This window comes from Lactuca sativa, chromosome 8 (assembly GCF_002870075.4).
Source record: "Lactuca sativa cultivar Salinas chromosome 8, Lsat_Salinas_v11, whole genome shotgun sequence".
In the NCBI taxonomy this organism is placed as follows: domain Eukaryota; kingdom Viridiplantae; phylum Streptophyta; class Magnoliopsida; order Asterales; family Asteraceae; genus Lactuca; species Lactuca sativa.
This window is the reverse complement of record NC_056630.2, coordinates 199,774,158-199,789,407: the sequence shown is the minus strand read 5'-3', so window position 1 is coordinate 199,789,407 and position 15,250 is coordinate 199,774,158.

Below are 15,250 nucleotides of genomic sequence, written 5' to 3'. Positions count from 1 at the left end.
TCCCCAACCGGTCAATGGAGTCATCGAGGTCTTCGTGTCCTCTTTCTCTTCGGATGTGGGACTACACCTAGTCAGGGCAATTGGATAACGTGATTAGTACGGACGACGCCTACGGGATCGTTAGTATTGCTATAAACTGGTCGTTTGTGTAATGCGTGTTTGTAGCAATTAATCATGCTCAAAAATAATCCAACGTCGCCTGGGACTGACACTACACGCTATACAATGATTTCAATGTAACTTCATGGAATTCAAGGAATTAGGAAAACATCGGGTTTTCCTAGGGTTTTCAATACATACAGATTCAAAATGCATACAACTTCAATGAACAAATTTTACAAGTATAGAAACAAACAAGCATACCTATGGATCTTCACAAACGTTTTCAAAAGCTTTTCTTTTCAGAAAATATCGGATTTTCTGGTGGATTCCAAACGATTCGAAATATTGTTTTTCTTCAAATACCGCTTATGAACTCACCAACATTTCACATGTTGACGTTTTTCAAAATACTTGTATTCTCAGGGAACCAGTGAATCAAAGGAATCATATTCAATGATGGCTTGTAGTTTATTTATGTACGAATCGAACAATTTATTTTGGGAATGTAACATGTAAACAATGTATTTCATGTAAACTCTACTGGTTGTACTATATTAATGCATGGTAACGAATGTTGTTACGTTTCATATATAATCAATGTTATGGTATTCAATTGAGTCACGACAGCCCCCGAACGTTTCCGCCGCCTGGTTCGGGGGTGTGACACCAAGGCCGACACTTTGATTGTTATTATTATGGTATGCTGCATGTAATTATGATCTGTTCAATTGGAATCAGGGTAGACAGTATGATATGCTCTTATGATCCTTAGGGATTGGTATGTTAGTGACCTGTTAGGTCAATGTTCTAGTTACGAGTGAACTCTATGATTGATGACCAGTGAGATAGATATGTTTTCTATTTGTATATGCTAGTATATGATAGTATGCGTACATGGTTATTGCTTGTTGGTTGGGTTGAGGCGATCCTGCTTTGTGCTGAAAGCCAACATACCCTATAAGCGGTCCGGGGAGAAAGTAGGCCCACGCGGCGGACCAGTCATGCCGAAGGCTCGGGATAGATTCTGATAGACTGTAGGCCCAGAAGGGCGGACCAGTCAGGTCGATGGCCCAGTATGCATTTTGATTGACTGATTATTATTGAGATGATTTTTGTTGTACGGTATTGGTATTTTGGGGGTAGCTCACTAAGCCCTCGGGCTTACAATTTTCAGTTTATTGTTTCAGGTACTTCGGGAGATAAAGGAAAGGCGAAGGTGTGATCGTACTGCTCCCCATCCTTAAGAACTGTTTTTGGGACACTCTGATGATAAACAATTTAGAAATGTTTTGTAAAAACAATTACTGTTGTTTCTTTTGTTAATGTTAAAGTTTAAAATTTGGCGTAAATTTCTTGGATATTACAAGTTGGTATCAGAGCCTTGGTTTGAGTGAATTGGAGGAACACTTGTGTGAATCCAATCTCAAATCAAGGAAATTTTCGGAAAATGAAATTTAAAACGATTTTCAAAGGAAGGATGGGGGAATGCAGAGAGTACGATCAGCCAGAGCCTGTAAGTAAGCCCCAAAATACCATACAGCTAATTGATATTCTGATACGATTAGAACAGCATGCTAGTGCTAGGCTAGGGATCTTCGGGAATCACATGATACATTTGCCTGATTATATGATGCCCATTAGCCTAGGCTTCTTGTATATGGAATTGACATCATGACCGTAGATGTTTAATGTATACACCAAGGCTGTGTGTAGTCAAGATCTTATAGCCTGAGAATGTCTGATTCGACCTTAGGGTAGGATCGGGTATTCGAAATCCTATTGGGTCCAGTGCTATGTGCAGCCAGTATACACTAGCGCAGCGGGGGTTGATGGAAGTTTCATGAATGTGGGAATGGCATGGAAACTCAGGATCGGTTGCTAGATGTCCCCTGCTAGTGAGGGTTGAGCGCATGATATGTTGAGTGTAGTTTTAGGGCGTTGTGGTGATACTTGAGGCAAATATGGGTAGGTGTGCAAGGTAGTATGGGCCCGTACTACTGAAAGCACAGGACCCATACGAGTAGCAAGGAAGTCACAACCCCTAGGGTTTTGGGTTTAGTCTCTCGACATTATATTCTTTATCTGATATTTTGAGTGTGATTGTAGTATGGTGGTGACCAGACGCTTTGCTGATGGATCCGGGTCGGGATCTGGGTCAGGATCAGGGACGGAAAATGGAGGGTCAGAGGTGTCGGTAGCACCTAAGCCCGTAGTTCATATGGGGACTGAGGAGCTGGATGCCAGGATTCGGGAGATTTTGCATGATGACGTCGCTGCGGCTTTTCGAGCACAGCTGCCAGAGATGTTTGGGTCGATTAAGACCGCGATGGTGGAATATTTTGATGAGCGATATGCCGCTCTAGCAGAGATAGCTGCCGTTGCAGCCACATCGACTGTAACTACGACAGGGATTGGGGGAGCAGCCAGCAGGGCTTTCCAGTACCGGGACTTCGATAATACGAAGCCCCCGACATTTGATGGTACACAGGACACTGTTCGGGCTATGAGGTGGTTATCTGACGTGGAGGGATGTTTCTTCATGTGCTCTTGACCTACTGACCAGAAGGTCAGATGTGCCCTGAACCTGCTAAGGCTTGTGGCAAAGGACTGGTGGAGATTGACGACAGTTTCCTATTCGGATGATCAACGGACTGCTGTTACCTGGGAGCATTTCCAGGAAATGTTTCGCACCCGCTACGTTCCTCGTGTTGAGCGGGAGTGACTTGCTCAAGAGTTCATGACGTTGAGACAGGATGGAGAGTCAGTGATGGAGATTACCCGGATGTTCACAGAGAGGGCTATGTTTTGCCCGAAGTTTGCATCAGAGCAATCTCAGATGACCCGTTATCTGAGTATGCTCAAGACAGACATACGACAGTTTGTGGCCCCCCAACGTTGTGATACCATTCTGGATCTGCAGGAAGTCGCGAGGCAGCGTGAGTTAGAGTTAGAGCTACAGCTGAAGGAGCAACGTCAGGCACCGGCCCAGTCTCAGCCGGCGCCCAAGCGGTTTAAACCCGTTGATGCACGATCCAGGGGTCAGCAGAGCCGCACTTATAGGAAGTGCAGCAGGGTTCATTCATGAGTTTGTCGAGTGGGAGGTGGGTGCCACAAATGTGGCAAGGAGGGGCACTATGCCAGGACTGCCGTCAGTCCACCCCTCCACCGGATATGAGGATTTGCTATCATTTCCATCAGGTTGGTCACGTGAAGACCAATTGTCCGCAACTTGCCGCTAGGCCTGCGCAGGGTTCTACCCCAGTTGCTAGGAAGAGTGGGGGTGGGAGGTCGGTCAAGGTGGAGCCTCCGAAGGCTCAGGGACGCGCCTTCCAGCTTACGGCCGAGGAGGCCAAGGCAGCACCGGATGTGGTTGCTGGTACGTTTCTATTTCTCTGTCTCGATTATTATATTGTGTTATGCTTATTGGTTGTGCCTGTGATTAGGTACGTTGTTAGTGAATTCTTTGCCTGCTTTAGTTCTATTTGACTCGGGGGCGATTCGGCCGTTCGTATCTCAGACTTTTAATAAGGGGTTCAGTGCGCCGATAGATGATCTCGAGTGCCCGCTGCGAATCTCGATCGCCAGCGAGCATGGAGTTTCGGCTTCTTTGGTCTACCGGGGGTGCAAGTTGGAGATTTTCGGGGTTCCCTTCCCGGTAGACTTGATTCCTATTCCCATGAGGGATGTATGTGTGATTATAGGGATGGATTGGCTCAGCCGCTTTGGCGCCATGATTGACTGTGAGGGGCAGCGGGTGGTGATTCGAACCCCAAGTGGGGGAGAACTCGTAGTGTATGGAGAGGGCACCAGGTTGGGATCAAGGTTCTGTTCGGCAGCCAGGGCTCGACAGTATATTCAGAACGGGTGTTTCGGTTATTTGGCATATGTGATAGATACGCGGGATAGAGAGCAGCTCTCAGTATCAGAGGTCCCGGTGGTTAGTGAGTTTGCTGACGTGTTTCCGGAGGAGTTACCTGGAGTGCCTCCGGAGAGGCAGGTTGAGTTCAGGATTGATCTAGCGCCAGGTGCAACTCCTATCGCCAAGGTATCGTACCGTTTGGCACCACTGGAGATGCAGGAGTTGTCATCTCAGTTGCAGGAGCTGCTGGGGAAGCAGTTTATTCGTCCGAGTAATTCCCCTTGGGGAGCACCGATCCTCTTCGTCAAAAAGAAGGACGGTTCGCATAGGATGTGCATTGACTATAGGGAGTTGAACAAGCTAACGGTGAAGAACCGTTATCCCCTCCCAAGGATAGATGATCTTTTCGATCAGCTGCAGGGTGCATCTTGGTTTTCCAAGAACGATTTGAGATCTGGGTATCACCAGGTCAGGGTGAGGGGGGAGGACGTAGAGAAGACTGTGTTCCGAACTCGTTATGGTCATTATGAGTTCGTGGTGATGCCGTTTGGGCTCACCAATGCACCGGCGGTGTTCGTGGATTTAATGAACCGGGTTTGCAGACCGATGCTCGATCGCTCGGTCATTGTATTCAAAGATGATATATTGGTGTATTCCAAGACCCGGGAGCAGCATGAGGAGCACCTCAGGGAGCTGTTGGAGGTTTTGAGGTGAGAACGGTTGTACGCCAAGTTCTCGAAATGCGAGTTTTGGTTGCGAGAGGTCCAGTTCCTTGGACATCTCGTTAACCAGGAGGGGATTCTAGTCGACCCGGCCAAGGTTGAGGCGGTTATGTAGTGGGATATTCCGAAATCCCCTCACATGTCAGGAGTTTCTTGGGTTTAGCAGGGTATTACCGGAGATTCATTCGTGATTTATCCAAAATTGTGGTGCCCCTAACACATCTTACAAGGAAGGAGATCGATTTCCGATGGGGCCCGGAGCAACAGAGGGCGTTCGAGACCCTGCGGCAGTGTTTATGCGAGGCGCCGATGTTGACACTCCCCAAGGGACTGGAGGATTTTATGGTATTTTGTGATGCATCCATCACAGGCTTGCGGGCAGTCCTCATGCAGAGGGGACGAGTGGTAGCCTATGCGTCGCGGCAACTGAAGCCGCATGAGACTAGATACCCAACTCAAGATCTAGAGTTAGGAGCGGTGGTTTTCGCCCTCAACATTTGGAGACACTACCTGTACGGGGTCCGTTGCACGATATACACGAACCACAAGAGTTTGAGGCACATCATGGACCAGCCAAACCTGAACATGAGGCAGCGCAGGTGGCTGGATGTGGTCAAGGACTATGATTACGAGATCCTTTACCATCCTGGTAAAGCGGACGTGGTTGCGGATGCTTTGAGCTGCAAGTCGGTTGGGTCGTCTACCCCAGCCCGATGTATGAGGATAGTGGTGGATTCCCTGCTGGTGGGTTTGGTTAGGGATGCTCGGATCGAGGGTATGAAACCGGAGAATCAGAAGCTGGAAAGAATTAAGGGCGAAAGTGCCCGGTTTGTTCAGGATACCCGCGGGTTATTGACCCGATATGGTCGGATTTGGGTTCCGATGGCCGGAGGGGTCAGGCAAACGGTGATGGAGGAGGCTCATAAGCCTCGTTTTTCTATTCACCCGGGGGCCACCAAGATGTATCGTGATTTGAGTTTGAGTTATTGGTGGCCTGGTATGAAGCGGGACGTCGTTTGGTTCGTCGAGAGGTGCTTGACCTGCAAGATGGTCCAGGTCGAGCACCAGAGGCCGCATGGCAAGCTGCAGCCTCTGGATGTTCCCATGTGGAAATGGGAATGGATCGCGATGGATTTCATCACAAAGATGCCAACGACGGAAAATGGATTTGACGCTATATGGGTCATCGTGGATCGATTGACCAAGAGTGCTCACTTCCTAGCCATTCGGGAGAGTTCGTCGGCAGAAAGGTTGGCCGACCTGTACGTCTGTGAGATTGTCTCTCGCCATGGGGTCCCAGTTTCCATTGTTTCAGATTAGGATGTCAGGTTTACTTAACGATCATGGCAAAAGTTCCACAAGGAACTGGGTACGAGACTGCATTTTAGTACGGCGTTCCATCTGGAGACTGATGGGCAGAGTGAGCGAACCATCCAGACCCTCGAGGATATGCTGAGGGCATGTATTATTGACTTTGGCGGGAGTTGGGACTCCCACCTACCGCTTGTGGAGTTCGCCTACAACAACAGCTACCATTCCAGTATTGGCGCTCCGCCTTTCAAGTTGTTTCATGGACGGAAGTGTAGGACCCCAGTCTGCTGGGGCGAGGTTGGGCACAGAGTGATGGGATGGACGGAGGTAGTTCTGCAAACTACTGAGATGATACAGCAGATTAGACAGCGATTGCAGACCACTCAGAGTCGGCAGTAAAGTTATGCGGACCGGCGTCGATCTAAGCTAGAATTTCAAGTGGGTGATATGGTTCTCCTGAAGGTCTCACCCTGGAAGGGTGTGATCCGTTTCAGGAAGAGGGGAAAGCTGGGCCCCCGCTACATTGGGCCGTTCAGGATTGTTGCCAGGGTAGGCAAGGTGGCTTATAGGTTAGAGCTCCCGGAAGAGCTCAGCAGGATCCACAACACATTTCATGTTTCCCAATTGCGAAAGTGTGTTATGGATCCGGAGGCAGTGGTGTCGCTAGATGATATCTAGGTCAACGAGCGTTTGAACTATGTGGAAAGGCCGGTGGCAATTTTGGAAAGGAAGAAGAAGATCCTGCGGAACAAGGAAATACCTTTGGTAAAGGTACAATGGGAACACCGGAAAGGATCCGAGTGGACGTGGGAGCCGGAGGCGGAGATGCACGAGCACTATCCGGCTTTGTTTATCCCAGCGGACTTCGAGGACGATGTCTAGTTCAAGTGGGGGAGAGTTGTAACGCCCCGAATCTCAGGTAATAATTAAATAAATGTTTTTGGAGTTTTGGCCCTACTCGACGAGTTGGTTGCCCTACTCGTCGAGTAGCAGCGGGATGGATCGCGAGTTTAGTGGCCTACTCGGCGAGTCCATTAGAGTACTCGGCGAGTAGGAGCTGGAAAATGAAACCCTAATCCCCAGGGTTTGCACCCCTATTTAAAGGAACTCAAGCCTCTTTCAGTTCCTTTACAGCCTCCCTTGCTCCACTAATTCGTGTGTGTGTGCCCTTGTGTTTGAAGCTTGAGAGAAGATCTTTGGTGAAAAGTGTGGTGAACCAAGTGGATTGGGCAAGAAATTGAGAGGGGATTCGTGTGTTCTGCTGTGGTCATCTATTTGGGAAGGTAATTGATCTTTTCCCTTAGTTATTTTGGTTAGGCATCAACCTTGTATGAGTTCTAGGGTTTTAGAAGAGGGGATCAAGTTAGTATGGCAATATATGGGCTAGATCTGGAGTTGTAACTTCAGATCTGAACCCTCCTTGGATCATTCAGACATAAAGTCCCAGCTTTAGTCGAGTTTGAGGTCCTCTTTGTCCTTGAGCACCCATTAAGAGCTTGATGTTGGCATTTGGAGCTTGTAAAGCCATGCATGCACGTAAAGTTTGCAACTTTACGTGATAAGTAGGCCAAAGGGAGTTGGATCTGCAATTTGGGGCCTTGCCATGGCTTATGGACGTCTGCTTGATAAAATTACTGAAGGAACTCGACGAGTCGCAAAGCCGACTCGGCGAGTCGTTTGAAGATGTGCATTGAACTCGACGAGTTGGATGAACAACTCAGCGAGTCAGATGAAGGAAGCCATGGACTCGACGAGTTGGTTGAACAACTCGACGAGTTGGATGAAGATGGTCATGAAACTCGACGAGTTGAAGAACAACTCGTCGAGTTGAAGAACAACTTGTCGAGTTCAAGAACAACTCGTCGAGTCGTATGAGTTTTAGCCAAGGATGTGTTTGCATGTATACCCGTCGAGTTGCAGCATGGAAACTCGACGGATGGCCTTAAGAGTTGATCGGTATTCGAAGGAACTCGACGAGTCACCCCGATGACTCGGCGAGTTGGAGTGTACTTCAAGAACTCGGCAAGCAGCCTAGAGTACTCGGCGAGTTGAGGTCAACATGGACTGTTGACCTTGACCAGGGACTTCGGCCTTGATCAGGGTTTGACTAGTGGGTTATGGAGTGCCTTATAAGACTAAATCCTTATGAGTATATTGTGTTATGGATATAGGTGGTGGAGCCGATGACGAGTGATCTGATAGTTGGAGTTACCTTTCGAGTCGACATCCGTAAGGTGAGTTATCCTTACTATATCAGTAGGGTCTACGGCACCAAGGCCGATACTTTGACTGTTATTATTATGGTATGTTGCATGTAATTATGATCTGTTCAATTAGAATTAGTGTAGACAATATGATATGCTCTTATGATCCTTAGGGATTGGTATGTTAGTGACCTTTTAGGTCAATGCTCTAGTTACGAGTGAACTCTATGATTGATGACCAGTGAGATAGATATGTTTTCTGTTTGTATATGCTAGTATATGATAGTATGCGTACATGGTTATTGCTTGTTGATTGGGTTGAGGCGGTCATGCTTTGTGCTGAAGGCCAACATACCCTATGAGTGGTCCGAGGAGACTGTAGGCCCACGCGGCGGACCAGTCATGCCGAAGGCTCGGGATAGATTCAGATAGTAGAAAGGCGGACTAGTCAGGCTGATGGCCCAGTATGCATGTTGATTGACTGATTATTATTGATATGATTTCTGTTGTACGTATTGGTATTTTGGGGGTAGCTCACTAAGCCCTCGGGCTTACAGTTTTCAGTTTATTGTTTCAGTTACTTCAGGAGATAAAGGAAAGGAGAAGGCATGACCGTACTGCTCCCCATCCATACGAACTGTTTTTGGGACACTCTTATGATAAACAATTTAGAAATGTTTTGTAAAAACAATTACTGTTATTTCTTTTGTTAATGTTAAAGTTTAAAATTTGGCGTAAATTTCTTGGATATTACACAAACAAGAAGAATTTCAAGAAAAATTCTGGCCCATGCTTTGTTTGTGGAAAAACTGGACACAAGGCCAAAGAATGTAGATTCGGGAGGGGTCAAGGAGGAAACAATGGTGGAAACAATGGAGGGAACAATGAAAACAATGGTTGCAATTATGGTGGAGGAAATTCTATTCAAGCCAACATGGTTGAATCACCAAATCAATTTGTTGTTGTGATTCAAACCAACATGGTTAGCAATTGTGTGGATTGCCAATTCATACTAGAGCCACAAGGCACATTTGCAACTCCCGAACCATGTTTTCTACATACCAGAAAGTCTCGGATTCTGAACCAATGTTTATGGGGAATGGCTCTACTGCAAAAGTTGAAGGAAAAGGAAAAGTGAAACTACAACTGACTTTTGAAAAAGAACTTGTTCTATGTGATGTCTTGCATGTTCCTGAAATTACTAAGAATTTGATTATAAGTTTGTCTCACCAAAGGTGGGATGTATGTTGGGAAGGGATACCTTAGTGAGGGTCTCTTCAAAGTTAGTGTCTTACCGTTGTACTATGGTGTTGAAACACCAAACAATGATGTAACCAATGTTAATGCTAATGCAATAATGAGCACTACTAACCCCTCTTCTATGTATATGCATGATCCTTCATTTTTGTGCCATTCTCGTAAATTTTCTCTCTATTTAAAGAATGACAAAACTTGGCATGTTACAAAAATGTTCATTAGAAAAAAATATAAAATGTGAGGTTTATGTTGAATCAAAATTTTCACAACATCCTCATAAATCAGTTGAAAAATCTAATGAAATACTTGGCTTAATCCACTCTGACTTATGTGATTTTAGAGCAACACCTACAAGAGGAAGAAAGAATTATTATATTTCTTTTATTAATGATTGCAACAAGTATTGCTATATTTATTTGTTAAATAACAAGGATGAAGCCTTGAGTTCCTTTAAGAATTACAAGGCTGAAGTTGAAAATCAACTTGACAAAATGATCAAAATTCTAAGGTCTGATCGAGGAGGAGAATATGAATCCAAAGACTATGCTGAATTTTGTTCTTTAAATGGTATTATACATAAAAAACTGCTCCATACACTCCTCAACAAAATGGAGTGGCAGAAAGAAAGAATAGAACATTGAAAAACATGATTAATTCAATGTTAGTTACTTCTGGAGCACCATATAATCTGTGGGGAGAAGCATGTCTTGCAGCAAATTCAATACTTAATAGAATTCCTCATAAAAAGAGTGATAAACCACCCTATCATTTGTGGAAAGGGAGGTTACCCTCTTACAAAAGGATGAAAGTGTGGGGTTGCCTTGCTAAGGTACAAGTACCTCTTCCTAAGAGGACTAAACTTGGACCAAAAACCATAGATAGCATCTATCTTGGCCCTACCATGAATAGTGCAGCCTATAGGTTTCTTGTGTATAAATCACATGTTGATGATATCCATAACCAAACCATCATGGAATCAGCAGAGGCTGAATTCTTTGAAAATATTTTTCCTTTTAAGGATAAAGGGAAAGAGGTTACTTGCTCTAGTAAAAGACCTCTAGATGATGGACTGAATGATACCATTCCAGACAAAATTTACAATCAAATGAAGAGAATCATCCTGTTCTTGAAAGGTATTGTGATGCAAATTGGATTTCCAATACTTCAGAGGCAAAATCCACAAGTGGATATGTGTTCACTCTTGGTGGAGCCGCTATCTCTTGGAAATCATCTAAGCAAACTATGAATACTCGTTCTACAATGGAAGGTGAGTTTGTTGCTTTAGACAAAGCTATTGAAGAAGCCGAATAGCTTAAAAGCTTCCTAGAAGGTATTCCTCTGTGGCCTCAACCTGTTACTGCCATTGGCATACATTATGATAGTCTGGCTGCTCTTATTAAAGCACAAAGTCAGATATACAATGGCAAGTCGAGACACATTAGGTGCATACATATTACAATAAGAGACTTCTTGAAGAATGGAATCATTTCCATTAGGAACATAAAGTCAAAGGAAAATATATTTGATCCCTTGACAAAAGGCCTTAGTAGAGAGAAAGTTCTCTTCACATCGAGGGGAATGGGCTTAAAGCCAACACAATGAGTCACCACCTGGCGAAAACCTAACCTAGCAACATTGGAGATCCCATGGTCTAGGTTCAATAGGAAAACTAGTTGGGGAAGACTCAAAGAAGCACTAACACAATGGTATGCTCACTCCTGTGGCAGAAAGAAAGGATAGATTATTGAAAAACATGATTAATTCAATGTTAATTACTTCTGGAGCACCACATAATCTGTGGGGAGAAGCATATCTTGCAGCAAATTCATGTCACGCCCCAAAACCGGAACGGCGGAAATGTTTTGGGGCTGAGGACGTCATGTACAGTATCACAACAAAGCATAACAGTAAACAAGCAAACAACATCATCCATTGCATTAATTGTATACTTCAATACAAGCGTGTTCTGTATAGTTTATAAGACACCAAAAATATAAATCAAAATAAAAGATGAGTCTTGTATGTGCTCCATCTTCTTAAAAGCTGGCCTCGGTACCTGTTTACTGATGAGCTGATAATACAAGTTATTTTGACAGAGTTTATCAGCTTTAAAGCTGGTGAGTTAATAAGCATTTTAGTGTCATTGCTTCTATAAAAGGGTTTGTAACTGTGTAATGTAAGTGTTTGTAAATGTTGGTAAATGTTTGTACTTCCTAGAAAATCCTATATTTTCTACTGAAATGTAGTCTTCTACTCAGACCCAACTGTTTATATGTTTGTTCTTTTGTAGATGAATGAGTTTTTCCCAAGTGAAGCTATTATTACAAAAATGTAGTTTACTTTATCATTTATGTGAGAAGATCACAAAGTAAATGCATATATGGAAAATAATGTTTTATCTCAGTAGTGACACTACTGGTTATAAAGTAATAAAATAAAGACTCTAGGTCGTATTAAATGAACTATACACCTCGGAGAGTCTTATTGCCTTTAATTTCTAGTAGGTTAATTAAAGGTTTAGATGTGATTTCGTTTGTAACCATACTGATTGACTGTTGAATAACTGATGACCTTCTGGGGTCATAAAATAGTCAGGTGACATTTTGTCACCCCTTGGCCTTATCGGCTAGGACTGTAGCTAACAGTTGGGGTGTGGGAGTGTCTGTCCCATATAGATCTATACACACGATGCCCGCTCTCCCTCCAGGAGACTCTGCTTACAATATGATACGAGAATGTGTTGTTGTATCTGGAAATAATATAACACATTCTAGTTATCGTATTCACATGTTTGTATAGTATGATCTAATGTATAGTATTGTGTAAATTTCCCTTCATAGTATGTTATATTGTATATGTATAGTATGTATTGACTCATGTATGAACTGACTCATTATATGCTTCATTGTACTAGAAATACTGAGTAGTATACCTCTAAACTATACCTATTATAGTTTACTAGTAAAGTTGTTTGAATGACTTAGTAAGTTTATGCACCTTTGCTACCCAAAAATGTTGGAATTGAGGTAAAAGCTTTATATCTACACATACATACATAATATATAACTAAGGATTCAATGACACTCGGACAAACAACAGGGTACTCTAAGTCCACAACCAAACAAGGAACAGGAAATAAAGTGAGTTATGAGTCCTAAGTCCTTCAAACCTTACTTATATAACTATATATGCATTAGATATTGTTTTGACAATATATAAGTTTAAAAGAGTTTAAAAGAAAGGATTTGGCATTTAATAAAGTTTGACAAAAGGTTTTAGCATGTAAAAGAGTTTGATAATCATTTTGAATTAGTTTGTTTGATAAAACAGTTAAAAGTATAGTAAATCCATTTGTTTGGTAGTTATTAATCACATGTGATTGATATAATAACTATGATAATCAACTTGTATCCCCCCCCCCATAAAAGCATTTAAAATCATTTAAAAGATTGATTAAGGGGTATGAACTCACCTATAGTAAGTGATACGGGAGTATAGTTGAAAGATGATTGCAGAGTGTCAGGTGTAACCTTGAGCACACAAAGATCCTAATAACCATATAATGACATGAATGTGCATGTAATTAGTGTCTAAATAACTAATTAAGGAGGGTACCACCCTTATAGACTAGGAAACTCTAAGATTTATGGGATACAATCACATATGATTGCATAACTAGGGTATGTGGCCACCCTATAGAGTTTACGGTCAAAGAGGTATGACCAAAGGGAGTTCACAGTCCAAGTGTTCATGGTCATTGGAGTTTATGGTCTAATGGGTTCGCGGTCCCATGTGTTTACGGTCTAATGACCTTACGGTTTTAAGGTTTATGGTCTAAGGAGATGCACTAGACCGTAAACACCTTTTGTTCAAGGAAAAGTGACGATTTTAAGGCCAAACACAAGAATCCTAACTAGATATAAGTATAAGAGGAACGTACTCATGGTTTTCAAAGCAAGGAAGGTGTTTTCGGTCCAAAACACAACCGTGTGCTTGAGAATCTTTGATGGTCTAGGTAAAAGATGAAATCCTTGGGTGAATCAAGAGTGAAACATGTATTTAGGAAGGATCTACACACAAAGAAGGAATCACTTACTTGTTCTTGAAGATTTGGAAGTAAAAGTCTTATGATTTTTGAGAGAGAAATCGGCTCCTGTACTTGAAAAGTGAAAAGAAGGGCTGAAATGATCAACCATTATATATATATATATATATATATATATATATATATATATATATATATATATATATATATATATATATATATATATATATATATATATATATGGAGGAGTTTACGGAAACCCTGACCGTAAACTCAAGGTCTCGACCGTAAACTCCTTTTTGAGGAGGTTTATGGTTGCTAGGTAGTTTAGAACTTAAACTGACACTTCCAAATACTGATTCCTTCGATGCACTAGAGTTAGAACACTCAAAACAGATTCCAAACAATGATAACTGGAACCAAACTGTGTCTAACACTGATAAATTTGAATGTTTACACAAGTTAGAAATTTCGAGTTGTCACATCATCCCCCGTTAGAGAGAATTTCGTCCCGAAATTGGAGCTTAAGCAACTAAGTTATTACAAATAACTAAGCAAAAATATGAGGATATTTAAGTTTCATTTGATCCTCGCACTCCCAAGTGAATTCAGGTCCTCGCTTGGCATTCCAGCGAACCTTCACTATCGCGATACGACTTTGCTTCATTCGTTTGACCTCTCGGTCCATGAAAAATGCCTTCTTGTATGGTGAACTAGATGAAGAGATATATATGAATCAACCTGAAGGGTTTGTGGTTAAAGGTCAAGAAAACAAAGTCTGTAAGCTAGTTAGATCACTTCATGGACTAAAACAGGCTCCAAAGCAATGGCATGAGAAGTTTGACAACACATTACTCTCTAATGGATTTAGAATTAATGAATGTGATAAATGTGTTTATGTCAAACAATACAAGAATGCTTGTGTCATTATATGCTTGTATGTGGATGATATGCTTATAATGGGTACTAATTTGGATGTGATCAATCAAACCAAGAAAATGCTACACTCCTCCTTTTCCATGAAGGACTTGGGAGTAGTAGATGTGATCCTTGGTGTAAGAGTTCAAAGAAGACCAGATGGTTATACTCTTACTCAGTCCCATTATATTGAAAGTGTACTCAAGAAATTTGGAGACTATGATGATAAGCCGATTGTCACCCCATTTGATGCTTCTAGTCATCTAAAGAAGAATAAAGGTGATAATGTAGCTCAGTTAGAATATACTCAAGTTCTTGGTAGCTTAATGTATATTATGAATTGTACAAGACCGGACTTAGCATATAGTGTAAGTAGATTGAGCCGCTAATCCCACAATCCTGGGAAAGATCACTAGTATGCATTAATGAGAGTGCTTAGATATTTAAAGCATACTATGAATTATGGATTGCATTACACGAGATATCATCCTGTTCTTGAAAGGTATTGTGATGCAAATTGGATTTCCAATACTTCAGAGGAAAAATCCACAAGTGGATATGTGTTCACTCTTGGTGGAGCCGTTATCTCTTGGAAATCATCTAAGCAAACTGTGAATACTCGTTCTACAATAGAAGCTGGGTTTGTTGCTTTGCCCAAAGTTGTTGAAGAAGCTGAAAAGCTTAAAAGCTTCCTAGAAGGTATTCCTCTGTGGCCTCAACCTGTTACTGCCATTGGCATACATTGTGATTGTATGACTGCTCAAAGTCAGATATATACAATGTCAAGTCGAGACACATTAGGCGCAGACGTATTACAATAAGAGACTTCTTG